Consider the following 14,438-nt stretch of genomic DNA (forward strand, 5'->3'; position numbering starts at 1 on the left):
AAAACTTATAGAGGGAATAACAAAAGAATTTTTAAATAGATTAATTAAAAACTATTTTTTGGGACTATTTTTATTATTTTCAGAACTAATAGTTTGATTTATACATTAAATTTTATTACTTAAATTTATAACAATCAATGCAAGTTTTTGTTATAATTATTTTGATTATTACAAAAATGATCTGTTAAATGCTTTGTTTAAGTTTAACTGTAACGAAAGTGCCATAGAAATTTAATTTAGAATTAAAAACTTATATTTTTCTGTGGAGGGGAGGATGGATAACTCTCTCGTACACCCCTAATTTGGTGTTTCTAACTACTTCTATGCAAGCGTTGGAAAAAAAATTCCAACACAAACTTAATGTAACTAATAAACAATGCAAAAAAAACATTGCGAAAAAATCCATTAAATTTTCGCGATAAAACTAAGCTTTAAATCTCGTACAAACCTGTAAAATGCCTAAAAAAATTGTTGAATTTTATATGTTTTATTTAATGTAGTCGTAAAATCATAATTATTTTATAATTTTTGTCTTTTTTTATCCTATACTAAAAACATATTTCTTAAAATTAAAAGGTTGTGTAAAGATTATGTTTTAACCACTTTAGGCATTTTTATGCTTTAAAAAACTGTAGTATGTACTAATAAAATTTACCTGTTAAAAAGTGGCGATGCTACTATATAATTAGTATCAATGTATATTTAGTCAATTTGTTTTATATTTTTAATTGTATATCTAAAACTGGTAGCAGGATAAAATGTCTCAAAAAATCAGCCATGTGACGTCATAAAAATGAGGGAGATGAGAGGAAAAGTGGGAATGAAAACCCATAAAAAAGAGATGGACAATCTCTCATTTTTATGACGTCACATGGCTAATTTTTGAGACACTTTGTCCAGCTATCTAAAACTGAAGTGTTATTAATTTCTTTATCCTAATGTATCCAAAAAGTTGACAAAACATTAAAAATAAGCATTTTAATTTTTTGATATTATTCTACATATCTCTTTTTCAATATGTCAGAAATTTTTTTTTACTTCTGTTGGTTAAACTTATCATAGATAATTTATAAAAAAGGTTAGAAATGTTTTTTTTTAAATGTTAAGTCGACGCCAAGTCAGTTTTTAAGTTTAGAATTATCTAAATAGCTGTTAGAAAACAATGTATACAAAAAAATATTTTATTCAATAAATTTCTTAATTGATAAATTGTTGTGTTTATTATTTGTAGTTTTAGGTTTCTAGTGTTAATACTAAATGTTAATTATAACACCGGCGTAAAAAGGCAATTAACTTTCATAACAGCGTGTTAATAATAACACCACTTTTATTAATTATTATTTAGTCGACATAAAGACTGGAAAGGTCAACTCAAAGGGGTAGTTGCACGAAGTGCATTTAAACTTGAATTTAGTGAACTTCATAGTTTTTTTCTGTTCAATAGTTTAAACAATATCTAATTATGCAAACTTTTCGATAGGTATTTTTTACACACGTTTTAATTTCCCATGGTATTAATTTTGTGATTTTTATTTTAATATTCATGGAAAATTGTTGTAATACGATGCTATACATAATTTTTCAGCATGGTTAAGAACCAGCTCTGATCCAGCGGATAACAATCGGGTTCGAAGCCATACTAGAATAAAAATTATTACCAATATAGCTGTGCTACTAATTAATAAATTGTTCTTGTGCCAGAGAGAGTATATGAAAGCTAATTTTGGCCGGTGTCTCCTTGTGGGAGGGGCATAGACTCATGTTTTCTGAATATATTAGATTCACTTCTGGTCAGGGACACGGACCTTACTTTCACAAAACAAAGCTGGATCTTTAAATCATTTCAATGGTGCGCCAAATCGGGGTGCGCCGAATTTCAGCCAATCACAGCGCGGCATTTCGTAAAATGCTTTGCTCTCATTGGTGGAAAGTTGGCTTACCCCGATTTGGCGCACCATTGAAATGATTTAAAGATCCAGCTCTGAACAATTTGGTGCTTTCACACAAATTTGCTTGTTGAGCACCTATACCCCTCGCACCCGTAATTTTAAATAAATTGAAAAAAAGAGAGGGGGAAGTTTTGGATCCAATGCTTAATTCCTGAGGAAGGACATAACCCTGTGGATCCTCTACCTGCGATGCCCTAATTCTGCAGGGCTACCCAGGGTAATTGGGGTGTAAGGGCCTGCACTTGTTCTTTAAAGTATAACACAAAAAAATTAAATAAAGATTCATGTTTTTTTTCTTTTACCATCTTTTTTTCTTTTACATGTACAATGTATGTACATACATATTATTAAAATTACAGCAATGTTATTAGTTATTTCTCGCATCGTATTATAATCGGCTTTCCGCGGGTATAGAATGTACAATTATAAGATTAAAACTGGTTTAGTCTTATGATTGTACATTTTTATATTCGTAGAAAGCTGGATATAATACGATGCTAGACATAGTTTTTTTTCGTATGGATGAGAACCGGTTACTATCCACCGGATTCGAATGAATACGAGAAAATAATTTCCAGAAATGTTTTCTTAGGATAAATATCCCCAACAATGGTTCTTTACCCCCCCCCCCCCATCCACCCTCATACCCATTCCCAACCTTATAACTCTTCCTCACTCTTTCCTCTTTCCTTTCAAGAACATGGATAATTATTCTAAATATAAATGCTTTACATACAGACAATTTTATAACAAAATTTGATACCATTACCCAATTGAATTATGAATCTTAACAACATTATCTAGCAGCTTAGAAAGATATTTTTCCCCTATAGCGTTTAGGACTGCAACTATTTTCATAATTTTATTTATTATTCCCTAATGTCTGTTTGTCAAAATACTCTTCATATTCTAATTCCCTTTCTATAGAGAATATATTTGGTTGGCTCCCTGGCCCTACCCCCATGGGTACGCCCCCTTCACTCTGTCTTTTATACATAAAATGCAATTGATTAGCTATCTTAACTAAATGTAATTCTATATTAGTTATTTGTCGCATCGTATTATAGACAGCTTTAAGCTGATATTAAAAGGAAAAATATAAGATTAAAACCATGTTAACAAAACTGGTATTAGATTTTTTATTTCTATTTTAGTATTCGTGGAAAAGTGTCTGTAATACGATGGTATACATGATTTTTCAGTAACCGGTTCTAACCCAGCGTATATTCATCGGGTTCGAACCCATACTGGAAACTTCAAGTTTAAATTGTGTTTATCAAATCAGCATTCTAACAATCTTATATAGTGGAGGATATTGAATATCAAGCTTTGGTCTATTGAATAGAAATGTTACATGTTTATCTTTCAATTTCTATTAAAAGAGAAGAATTAGATTTTAAGTTTTTAACAGGAAACCCTCAAAATTTGTAATTTCGCATTTAATTAAATTCATTTTTTTTCTTCGTGAGTATTATTTTATTCCCTTATTAAAAATCACCGAATGAATATTAAAAATATAAAAACAAATGAACAGAATAATAAAAATTTTAGCAAAAGTGTTTTCACAATTATTCGAAAAAAAGTTAGAAAATAAATCCAATAATATAGATATGTATTTTAGATTATTTATGTCGATATTTTGGTATTTTATAAAAGTAGCAATGGCTGATAAAGCATAGACATGATACTTTTTCTAAAGATGTCATAATGGATGTAGAATATACCTGGACATTATGACATGGGAAAAATTGTCGTCAATTTAGCTTGCTAACATGGAACTCGTTTATTGGTTAGTTCATTTATCCATTAGGAAGGGGGGGGGGTAATGTGGTAAAGGGGATGGAAGGGGTGGATCGTTATTTTAGCCCGCTGCAATTTATTAGAGAACATGAAAATATGTTGAAATATCCAAGAATTAATATATCCATTGTTATCATAGACATTATTGACGTCCATTATATGGCAACAAATGAAAAAGGTCGTGGCAGAAAGTTTTAAACTTAACAAATTAAATGTTTAGGTATACCAATATTTTAAAATGAACTGATTCATCTGTAAGATAGGCATAACAAATTTTTTGCTATTAAAAATAAAAAGGAAGGACACCTATTGATGTTATTTCTTGTGAAATTTTTATGTTTTGATTTCAAATTTTATGTAATTGAAGTGGTTATTTGTTATTTTTAGGGTTCTTGAGTTGAATTTGCAATTTATAGTAAACAATTTCAGCCAATATTTTGAAGCGCAGCTACTCTAACACTTTTGCATCTCCGTCCATTCTTCATTGAAAAATTACATTATTCTACTGCTTTTTAAATTGATGTATCACATTTAGTAATTGAATACCGATCTTGGCAATGCCAAAAATAACTCTAGTTCTATTTTGTAATTTTAGAAAACTATTGAAATTTTTTCCTTCAACTGTTGTCATGATTTAAAATAACATTAAGATAGGAGTTCACTTTCATGTATGTCAATTGTTCTTGTTTTATTTGGTTTTTTTTAGTGTTAAAGGACTTTAATAAATATCATGGCTCAGGAACACTTCACGCGACAGAAAACCAGTCAAAATTCATTATTTCTTGTCAGGCATAGCTAAAGGCTATTTTGGTTTCTTCCAATCTCTAACATTTACTAAATCTGAGATAATATTTTTTGTTAGTAGTGGAAACACTAACATTTTTGATAGCATTAGAAAGTTTTAATGATTCCCATGAAGATTGGGTTTTTAATTTTTTTCAATGTTTCAAAAGCATTGAGAGAAAAAATCTTTGAACTAAAAAATCATCCAATGAAAACATTCATTATTAATAATGCTAAACTTTCGAGTGCTCCGTGTTAAAATGACGATTTGATGACTTACTAAAGAATGTATGAAATTTTACAGAATTTCATTCTTATAAAGTTTTACCCATTTATGAAAGTGAACTTAATACAGTTTTTCTTCTATTGTTCAGAAACTCGTACAGGCAACATCCCTTAAAACCATAAAGGAGTAAAGACATATCCCTCTTCAGACAATTTCGAAATAACCTTACTTATTTTTCAAATAACTAAAAAATTGATCCTCCTTGTTTATTGACGGTTTTTAGTATGTAAAAACATTTTAATTTTAGATAAGCTCTTGTCAAACTTTTACTTTACTATGATTTTTATCAAAAATCTAGTAACCTCTTTTTGTTAATACTAGCGGCTTCGCCCCTAGCCTCTAGAGGCTTTGCCCAGAAAGGTATAATTACATCTTCTATCACCTACCCAGCCGAAAAAAATTATGGGGGGAGTTTTTTGTTTTTTGGGGGGTTAAGTGTGTCCCCCTCCCCCATAAGAAAATAGCCTAAAACCACCACATGACCAGTAGGTATATTCCCTGAAGAGTAGAATCCGATCGGTTCAGCGGTTACCGAGATCTTAAGTGACGGACGCACGGATGGACAGTCATCAAGCTATTTTGTATTATAGATAGTACTTGTGGATTTAACTGTCCTTTTTTCTTTCGGAAATTGATTTAATTGTATGCTTATTAATCTTTTATTAAAAATAATTCATTCTTGTTTAATTAAAACACAGTTTGGAGGAAGAGAATATTAAAAGTATGGTACAATGGTACATTCAATGTTAAAAGGATTCTGCTCAAACGTTTCTTTCCAATAGAAAAACTGTCTAAATGGTCGCATATAGAAAAGTAGTTCTACTATATGACAAAGAAAATTTTTAGAGATTTTTGCGAAGTAAAGTTTTTTTATTTATGTTGAATAAACCTTAAATTAAAAAATAAAACCTCTAATTCATTCGATTTGAATGTCTATAATTTTCCTCTAACTTCCCCACTAGTCGTTAAATTGAAATTGTTTAAAAGCTTTTCTAATGCCTATAAAAATGACGTCATACTGGCCCACCATTGGTCATTTAAAACGTATACTGTCTTGCCATTGGTACTTTAATCTGTGTATTGGCCTATGTTGGTCATTTGTATTGTATGACGTAATTATTTTTATAGACACTACATATAAAGCGCTTCTAATATTTTTTTCTAATTTTGATATTGAAAATTTCAGTTTTTTGGTATTTTTGTAGACCCAACCTTTGGAGTTAGGAAAAGCCTAAAGTCATGATCATTAATCTTGTTTAGAGACCAAAGCTAGTTAGTGTCAAAACTTGCCCAGTACTTATTCACTCTTTAGAATAGGCTTGTGCCAGATTTTTTTTACAAATAGAGGTTGATCAAACTTGTTAGCTAGAAACATGAATTGTTAATTTAAATTAAGGAAAGCATATAGCAAATATTTGTAAAGAGACCAAAGCTAGTTAGTGTCAAAACTTGCAAAAATAAGTCTGACAAAATATTTTTCTTTCGTCTGTGTAGCTTTATTGGAAACGAGATTTTTATGAGCTTTGAGTTCGATACGTAATACGATACGCAGCTAGATTGCTTTTTTTCTTCGATTACACCACCGCTATATGTTGATAATAGGTTTTGTAAATGATGGAATTTATCATCCTTGTTCAATTCGCATCAACCCTACCTACAAAAATAAACTCAATGTAGTTGAAGCAGTTTATTGTACATACATTAAAAATTTTCTGATAACATTAACAGAAATAAATAAATCAGTGGACCAAGGTACACACGCGAAATGTAGAAATTCCTTGCTTTAAAAACTAACGTGGGGGTTGAGTGGTGGTGTTAAAAAAAATGACTTTATTATTAATGAATGTCTTCTTAATTGAACAGTAAATCAAAATATTTCAAAACATTTGAAAAGAATGATTTATTTCTAAGTATTTATCCAACATGGATTCCAGTTTAGTTTTTCATTTCTATGCTTTTTTCAATAGCTAGTTTCTTCGCCCCTAGCCTCTAGGTGTGGTCAGGAAAATAACCTAAAATAACCCAATTACATTTATAAGGCTTTCCTGAAAAGTTTAATCAATTAAGAATTTAATGCCAGCAGTTTTCAAGATCCTTAGCTTCAGACAGAAATAGGGGATACAAATAAAGTTATTGGTCTGTTTTAAATATTCAAGATAAAAAAATTCATGAAAGCTTCCAAATGTTCATCTTTTATAGTTGTATAAATCATTTTAGAAAACCTATCGCACCTTTTTAAGCAAGAAATATTTGACTAAAATGCCTATGATGAGTAATTTTGTTTATTATCATTAAAAATGTACATTAATTTATTGTCAATTGTCTTACCCCTTAAAATTTCTCAAGTAGCCTAGAAAATTGAGAAGATTATAAATAAATCTAATCTGAAAACCTTATTAAAGAAGGCTAAATCGTTGAGTGTTACGTGTTTTTATAAGGGAAATTAAATTTTAAAAAAAGTAAGTTGATTTTAAAATGTAATATTTAATTTAACAATTTGCTTCGCCTCTAGGCTTTTTAGGGGAGGGCAGGGATCAGAAAACAACTTCTTCAACAACTCAAAGACATTTATGAAGCTTCTAAGAAAAGCAAAGCCAAATCTGACCAGAATTTTCGAAAAAATATCTAGCTTCAGATATAAAGACCTAGGTAGATTTCATCCCCTTACATTAGTGAGTCAAATTTAACGCAAAGCTTCACTGAAATGGAGAACCATATTGGTTCAGTGGTTTACAAGATCCTTTTGTACACACAAAGAGACAGACGCACATCCTTTGTAAGGATAAATTATAGCTGAGCAACTAATAATGTGAGTTGTCCTTAGTAATAAGATAAATTGTCCCCCCTCAACCACCAGGGGGTACATTGGGGGGCTGAGAGGCCAAGAGCGGGAGGTGTTAGGTCCCATCAAAACTGTATAAAATTCTAATAAGGGGTGTGGTGCAATGGCTGGAATTTTGTATTTAGAAAATACATGCATGCTTTTATTTTTTATCATGCAGTAAAATACATGGCTCTATTGCTGCTGCCGTATTCTGATATGACCCTTTTCAGAAAGCTAGAGCTATAAAACCTAATAATCTTCTGCAGCAGCCAACTGCTACAGCAATTTCGTTCAGTCGTAAATAATGTACAGCAAATAGATTTCACAGTTCATGGACAATAAATGATTCAGCTGGTTGCCAAAAGGCACCAGCAGTCCCTTTTTTCATCTATTTATAATAATTCTTTAGCAACCTGTCCATATATCCTAATGGCACACTCCAGGCACCTAGCACTATAAGATGTTATTAAAATATACATATACTATTGACCTGTCCCTATACCCCAATGGCACACTCCAGGCACCTAGCACTATGGGATACTCCAGGTAATATGGTATACTATTAAAACATATACTATTGACCTGTCCATATACCCCAATGGCACACTCCAGGCAACTAGCACTATGGGATACTCCAGGTAATATTGTATACTATCAAAATATATACTATTGACCTGTCCCTATACCCCAATGGCACACTCCAGGCACCTAGCACTATGGGATACTATTAAAATATGTACTATTTATCTGTCCCTATACCCCAATGGCACACTCCAGGCACCTAGCACTATGGGATACTCCAGGTAATATGGTATACTATTAAGATATATACTATTGACCTATCCCTATACCCCAATGTCACACTCCAGGCACCTAGCACTATGGGATACTCCAGGTAATATGGTATACTATTAAAATATATACTATTGACCTATCCCTATACCCCAACCGTGGCTCAACCCGTAGCGCATTCGCTCGTCGTCGGGAAGGTGATAGGTTCGAATCTCGGTCCGACACCGCGTCAAAAACTAAAGACGTAAAAAATGGTTCCCACTGCTACTATGTCAAATGCGCGACGTAAATAGTTAGAGTGGGGGGAATGCCTTGGCCCAAAACAGGCGCAACTCGTTACCATGCACAGTTAGGACTTCTCAGACAAAGGTCGTGCATCACAGAGAGTTGGTTGTCTGTAATGTACTGTACCACGGGTATGAGGTGAAGGACCAAGAGTCTGGCCTTGAGTTGACAAGTTGACTGTTCAGTCCAAGTGCAACTCACCCATACGACATTAGCATATCCCTATACCCCAATGGCACACTCCAGGCACCTAGCACTTTGGGATACTCCAGGTAATTAAAATATATACTATTGACCTGTCCCTGTATCCCAATGGCACACTCCAGGCACCTAGCACTATGGGATGCTATCAAAAAAGACAGCTCAGCTCAGATTTAGCTGGTGCTCATTTCAAACAGCAAAAGGATTTGTACAATTAGCAAAAATTGGTGCTAGACCTCAATATATGAAATCTAGCGACAACCTATTTAACTTGCAAAAAATATTTAAAGTTTCTGCGCGTCATTCACTTCTAGATAAGCTTCCTACAAAATTTCAAACCCTTTGGGAGCTTCTATTTAAATAAAGTGTAACAATAACTGGAAGCTGACTAAGATTATGACGTCAAAAAAATTAACCAATGAGAGGCCACTATAAATTTTACCATTGCAGGTCAATTATAGTATATTCTGGCCTCTCATTGGTTAATTTTTTTGTACTACATATAAATTTAACGTGCTAAGATTATTTCTAATCATATAAAATCTTTTTAAAAATTCATTTTGTAAAAGAATAATTTTTTCTCTGTTGTTTTGGAAATGAACCAGCAATGGCAACTTAGGCACAATTTGTATAATTGATGGTTGATACCTGCAATAAAAATATACATTTCACTTCAAATGTCTTAGCCACAGATGGGAAGAATAATTCTTTTACCATGGGTTTGAATTTTAAAAAATAACGGAAAAAATGGTTGTCAAATTTTTTTATTTGTTATCTAAAATTGTTAAAGGGTCTTTTAATACTCTTAACCAAGAACTTATTTAAATCTAGATTTATAGAATAAGCTGGTTTGTGCTTTACTGTGAACCTTTTTAGAAAAGGTTTTAGAGTATTTTCGATTGCAATAGTAACAGTTGGAGTAGGTCACATCTTAATGGCGCGTAAGAGGTTAAGCGCGAAACCGTTTCATAATAAGAAAAAATGAGAAAATACATTCTTAAAGCAACTTCTTTACTAAAAGTCTTGACGTTTTCTTACTTTTTGTTTTACTTAAGATTCAAGAACCTCCTTAAATTCAATTATGAGGAGGGGGAGGGGGGGGGGGGGGGTCTCAGCTTGAGGGGTTTAAGACCCCTACAGTTTTAGCATAAAATATAAATATTTTCAGTCATATTTTTGGTATTATAACTTATACTAGGGAATTTGTTATTCCGTCTGCTTTTAGGTATTTAAAGAAGAAAGTTTCTTGAAAAAGTCAAATATCTCTAATTAACCAATCATTTAATTTTTTTGGAGACGTGAAAGTGAACATTGTTTATGATTTTCATTTCCTTTCCTAATCATTTAAAACCATTTTAAGTCCTCCTAAATAGAAAATAATGTCAATGGTAGTTCTTAATAGGCATACATACCTAACTTTTTATGATTATACATTTCTATAGATTTTCAACCCTAAAGTTAAATCATTTTCATGAGAGGAAAGTTACTCTGAGAAATAATTAGTTTTTAAAAAGCAGATCATACATATTTTACGATTATTACTTGGGCTCGGCAGTCGCCATTTTTTTTGGACAAACATTAGTCTTTACAACTGCCAAAAATGCTTATTTGGTGCAAAATCAAAAACTGAATATTCGTCAATATTAATATTCGAAGCAATCCATAAAGCACTTTCCAGTATTGCTTCGAAAATAAATTATTATCCGTTGGATTAGAACCGGTTCTGAGCTATACGTAAAATCATTTAAAGCATCATATTACAGACAATTTTAAGATTTATTACCATTTTTTGCCAGGCACTCTCGAGGCCAACAAAACTGGAACAATATTACATTTCTTTTATTTTACTATCCAAGAAAATTTTCTACAATATGATTCAATAAAAAAACTATTCTCCCCTTTTAATAATTTTAAAAGGTATAATATATTTGTCCTTGATTGTACATGACACAATTGAATTATGGCCCCACCTCTCAGCCTTTGAAATCTACTTAAATTTCATTCTAAATGTTTTATAGGGTCGTCACCCCTGCCCCCCCCCCCCACATTCTCAGCACCCTTCAAAAAAGATTATATTCTTCATATTTTATTTCGGCTTTTTATATAGCAGGGTCTTGTTTCATTGCTGTACAGCTAAAGTGTCAACTTTAAATTCAAGGATTTTTTACTAAAGGTTAAAAAATACTAGAATATTGAAAAATGATACATAAGAAAATGTATATGACTGGTTCTTAATATTACATTATTTGCTTACTAGCGGCTGCACCCCTAGATCCCAAGGGCTCTGTATTAGAAGGGTTAGGAAAGGGTAAAAAATAGCCTAAAACCACCCTGAGATCTATAGTTTTACAAAATGCTATTTCACAATAAAAAGCGAAAAATAAGTACGGCTTGTATAATACATAAACATTTTCTACTGATTATAAGATTGGAACAGTTTATTCTTGTTATAAAGAGTTATATGTTTTTTTTTCTGATTTTTAAACCTTTTGGTAAATTTGAACCTGTTACTTTTATGGGCAAAAATGATGCACTGCATAACCTTTCTACTATTATTTTTCTCATAACAATAGATATATTATTACTTGGATCTTACACCAAATTTTCATGTTCTTTAATAAAGTGAAACACGCAGCGGGCTAAATAACGAAAACTCCCATCCCCATCCCCTTCCCTCATACTGGATTAACGTACTGATCAATAAATAAATTCCATGATAGCAGGCTAAATTGACGACAATTTTTCCCCTGTCAAAATATTCACGTATATTCTACATCCATTCTCATAGTAAATCTTCTCTAAATATCCTTTTAGCAGTTTGTCTTTCTTAAAACCTTAACACATTCCTTTATTTGTTGACTTAAAAATTTGGGGACTAAAACATTGATTGATTGGTGGGTAAAGCTAGCATTGTCAAAATTATTCAAAATTCTACCTATAATTTTGATATACAGATGTGGTGATTTGGAGTGTATATTAATCGATCGTCAATTATCTTATCCCTTTCTCTGAAATATACTACAAGGAAAAGAGATTGATTTTATCTGCACCCCAATATCTACAGTTCTTTCTACACGAGTCCATATCACCTTATTTCTGATTTAAGGAATCTTTTTAATAATACAAAAGGTTTCGTGATTAGGGTTTCGAAGAAAGTTTTTTATCATTTCGGTCTCCATCCCAAATTACTAGCATTAAACCTGCCTTGGAGGCTGGACTAATAAAAACTTCACTGAAAATTTTAGAACAATTGGTTAAGATACTTAGAATTAATTTCGTTTCTAGCGTAAATAAATCCTTTTAAAATGTTTTGGGCAAATTTTTCATTGACGAAACCGCGGTCATCAGTCTTAATCAATATCATAATTAAAAATCATATTTTCTCTGAAAAAACTTACATTTAAAATCTGGGAAAGTCTAAAATATAGTTTGAGATATAATCACATAAGGATAAAACAAATAATGTATCATAGTTCAAACATTAAAAATATCATAAAGTTAGTTTAAGCCCGGTCTATTAACTAAACGGATGTAGAATATACGTGGATATTATGAAAAAGAAAATAATCTAGTACAAGGGAAGGGGATGGGGTAAAAGGGACTGGAAGGTGTAATTTATTGGTCGGGCCGTTCATCCAGCAAAAGGTGAAGGGACGGGATAGAGGGGTGGGGTAGATCTTTAATTGTAGGCCGCTACAAAGTTAGCTTAATTAGAGAACATGAAAATCTGGTGTAAGATCTAAGTAATAATATATCCATTATTAAATCAAATAAATTCTTTTTCGCCTAATAATTACCACCTTCTTGGGAATTTTTAAGTATACTTGTAAGTAAAATCATTCTCAAAACTATATAACTGTAACTGCACAGTAATGATATATCAGTGAAAACATTATCATATTTTATTAAATACACTTGTCCATAAAATCCTTGTTATGTGACCTAAGTTTTTAGCCACTCAGAGACACAAAAAAAATTAAACCTCTTTTTTTTATTTTCATATTCGGGGATAACTGTCTAAAAAGGATAAATGGACTAAATCTGATAGACTGGTCTTAAATACATAAAATAAGATAGCCTGATATCTAGTTGCCGAATGTGTACGCAGTTTCCTGGGTGTTTTCTCATCCTAGCTCAATATTTACTACTAGCTAAAAAAGCTTCAAACTTCAAAAAAAAATCTAAATTCAAAAAATTCAAATTTATAATGTATAAATCGTTTATACATTCAAATTTTGATTTTTTAAGGGAAGTTTGAAGATTTGTAGCTAGTAGTAAATATTGAGCTAGGAAGAGAAAACACCCAGGAAACTGCGTACACATTCGGCAACTAGATATCAGGCTATCATAAAATAATGTTAATATTGCACAGAAAAAGGGAAAAAGAAATAGGTTTTTAATATGGTTCCAAGACAAATGCAGGAGTGACAAACGTTACAGTAGACAGACGCATGGGTGTCAAAAATATTAAGTTAATTAAGTATTTCTATACAGGTTAGGTTATGTTAATATATAAATATTCAAATAATCCAACCGCAGGGGTTAGTTATTTTAAAAACCTATAAGGTGGTTTTAGATAGGTTATGTTAGGTTAAATGTCAACTATCCACTCCGACTTTTGTCCTAGGACCTGTAATATTTATCATATCAAAAAGTTAGAGAAACATCATTTGAGGCAAAAACTATTTTGTCACTTAAGTTCTTGTCTTATATTCTAAAATATATAACAAAAATATTTTTTGTGAAATCACTAAAAGATAAATAATACCATCCATATTTCCCTGCTTACATATATTGACATTCTGTGTAGCATAAGGTGAGGATTTTAGACACGTGCAAGAGTGGTTTTAGTCCTAGCAATATATTCATACGATTTCTAGAAAAGATAGACAGTTAGTTAGATAGATAGTTAGATAGATAGTTAGATAGATAGATAGATAGACAGATATATTTATCAAGAAAGAAACATTTCTTACTCTGCCTCGACGGAACTTCTGGTGCTGCTGCAAATGGAATATTTTTTAAATATTATGTTCAAAAAATCTTCTAAAATATTTGTAAAAATCCTTTAAATTTAAATTTGTTTTAAACTTTAGTTTTACATTGACATCTGAAGAGTGCAAACATGCACGAAACAATTTGTCATGTCTGAATAAATATGTAAAATTCATATTTTGTTTGTGAGTTAACCTCTTATATTATTCTCTACATTATGTATTGAGAACTCTCTGGTAACAATTTTGATACCTTCACTTGCAAGATGAAACTAGTCTCCTATTATTAAAATAGTTGAGACCTCCGATCAAAATTGAATCAACGCTCTGAAACAAAAATGATTTCCTTCAACCACTATCCTGAAGAAGAATCTGCCCCCCCCCCCCCCCCCATGACCAACTTCACGCAGCACCTGGCAAGACTGGTCCTCTCATGGCTTACAAGATCAAGAAGAAGAATTTCAAGAAAGAAACATTTCTTACTCTGCCTCGACGGAACTTCTGGTGCTGCTGTAAATGGAATA

Source organism: Acartia tonsa, chromosome 6 (assembly GCF_053477335.1).
Source record: "Acartia tonsa isolate MP-2025a chromosome 6, ASM5347733v1, whole genome shotgun sequence".
Lineage (NCBI taxonomy): Eukaryota > Metazoa > Arthropoda > Copepoda > Calanoida > Acartiidae > Acartia > Acartia tonsa.